Genomic DNA, 2,318 nt, shown 5'->3' with positions numbered 1-2,318 from the left:
AGTTTGGGAAAATCCCCATTTTTAACATTTTCGACACTACCGGCACTGTCGTTTTTTTCAAATTTTGCCCGGTTTGGAAAATCCTTCACAATTTTCCCAAAACGCCCCAACTGTGCTTGATTTTGCCTCTTTCTGACTCAGTCCGCCCCCCTGGCCCCTTTTAGCAAGGTTTGGGAAAATCCCCATTTTTGACTTTTTCGACACTACCGGCCCTGTCTTTTTTTTCAAATTTTACCCGGTTTGGAAAATCCTTCACAATTTTCACAAAACGCCCCAACTGTGCTTGATTTTGCTCGTTTTTCAATAAGCCCGCCCCCTGGCCCCTTTTAGCAAAGATTTGGGAAAATCCGTATTTTTGACTTTTTCGACACTACCGGCCCTGTCTTTTTTTTCAAATTTTGCCCGGTTTGGAAAATCCTTCACAATTTTCCCAAAACGCCCCAACTGTGCTTGATTTTGCTCCTTTCTTACTTAGTCCGCCCCCCTGGCCCCTTTTAGCAAGGTTTTGGAAAATCCCCATTTTTGACTTTTTCGACACTACCGGACCTGTCGTTTTTTTCAAATTTTGCCCGGTTTGGAAAATCCTTCACAATTTTCTCAAAACGCCCCAACTGTGCTTGAATTTGCTCATTTCTGACTCAGTCCGCCCCCCTGGCCCCTTTTAGCAAGGTTTGGGAAAATCCGCATTTTTGACTTTTTCGACACTACCGGCCCTGTCGTTTTTTTCAATTTTTGCCCACTTTGGAAAATCCTTCACAATTTTCACACAACGCCCCAACTGTGCTTGATTTTGCTCCTTTCTGACTCAGTCCGCCCCCCTGGCCCCTTTTAGCAAGGTTTGGGAAAATCCCCATTTTTGACTTTTTCGACACTACCGGCCCTGTCTTTTTTTTCAAATTTTACCCGGTTTGGAAAATCCTTCACAAATTTCCCAAAACGCCCCAACTGTGCTTGATTTTGCTCGTTTTTCAATCAGCCCGCCCCCTGGCCCCTTTTAGCAAAAATTTGGGAAAATCCCCATTTTTGACTTTTTCGACACTACCGGCACTGTCGTTTTTTTTAAATTTTGCCCGGTTTGGAAAATCCTTCACAATTTTCCCAAAACGCCCCAACTATGCTTGATTTTGCTCCTTTCTGACTCAGTCCGCCCCCCTGGCCCGTTTTGGCAAGGTTTGGGAAAATCCCCATTTTTGACTTTTTCGACACTACCGGCCCTGTCGTTTTTTTCAATTTTGCCCGGTTTGGAAAATCCTTCACAATTTTCCCAAAACGCCCCAACTGTGCTTGATTTTGCTCATTTCTGACTCAGTCCGCCCCCCTGGCCCCTTTTAGCAAGGTTTGGGAAAATCCCCATTTTTGACTTTTTCGACACTACCGGCCCTGTCGTTTTTTTAAAATTTTGCCCGGTTTGGAAAATCCTTCACAATTTTCACACAACGCCCCAACTGTGCTTGATTTTGCTCCTTTCTCACTCAGCCCGCCCCCCTGGCCCCTTTTAGCAAGGATTTGGGAAAATCCCCATTTTTGACTTTTTCGACACCACCAGCCCTGTCATTTTTTTCAAATTTTGCCCGGTTTGGAAAATCCTTCACAATTTTCCCAAAACGCCCCAACTGTGCTTGATTTTGCTCCTTTCTGACTCAGTCCGCCCCCCTGGCCCCTTTTAGCAAGGTTTTGGAAAATCCCCATTTTTGACTTTTTCGACACTACCGGACCTGTCGTTTTTTTCAAATTTTGCCCGGTTTGGAAAATCCTTCACAATTTTCTCAAAACGCCCCAACTGTGCTTGATTTTGCTCCTTTCTGACTCAGTCCACCCCCTGGCACCTTTTAGCAAGGTTTGTGAAAATCCCCATTTTTGACTTTTTCGACACTACCGGCCCTGTCGTTTTTTTCAATTTTTGCCCACTTTGGAAAATCCTTCACAATTTTCACAAAACGCCCCAACTGTGCTTGATTTTGCTCCTTTTTCACCCAGCCCCCCCCTCTGGCCTCTTTAAGCAAAGTTTGGGAAAATCCCCATTTTTGACTTTTTCGACACTACCCGGCCCTGTCGTTTTTTTCAAATTTTGCCCGGTTTGGAAAATCCTTCACAATTTTCACACAACGCCCCAACTGTGCTTGATTTTGCTCCTTTCTCACTCAGTCCGCCCCCCTGGCCCCTTTTAGCAAGGTTTGGGAAAATCCCCATTTTTGACTTTTTCGACACACTACCCGGCCCTGTCTTTTTTTTCAAATTTTACCCGGTTTGGAAAATCCTTCACAATTTTCACAAAACGCCCCAACTGTGCTTGATTTTGTTCGTTTTTCAATCAGCCC

This window comes from Scomber scombrus, unplaced genomic scaffold (genome assembly GCF_963691925.1).
Source record: "Scomber scombrus unplaced genomic scaffold, fScoSco1.1 SCAFFOLD_26, whole genome shotgun sequence".
Taxonomy (NCBI): domain Eukaryota; kingdom Metazoa; phylum Chordata; class Actinopteri; order Scombriformes; family Scombridae; genus Scomber; species Scomber scombrus.
Note: the sequence above shows the minus strand (reverse complement) of the source record.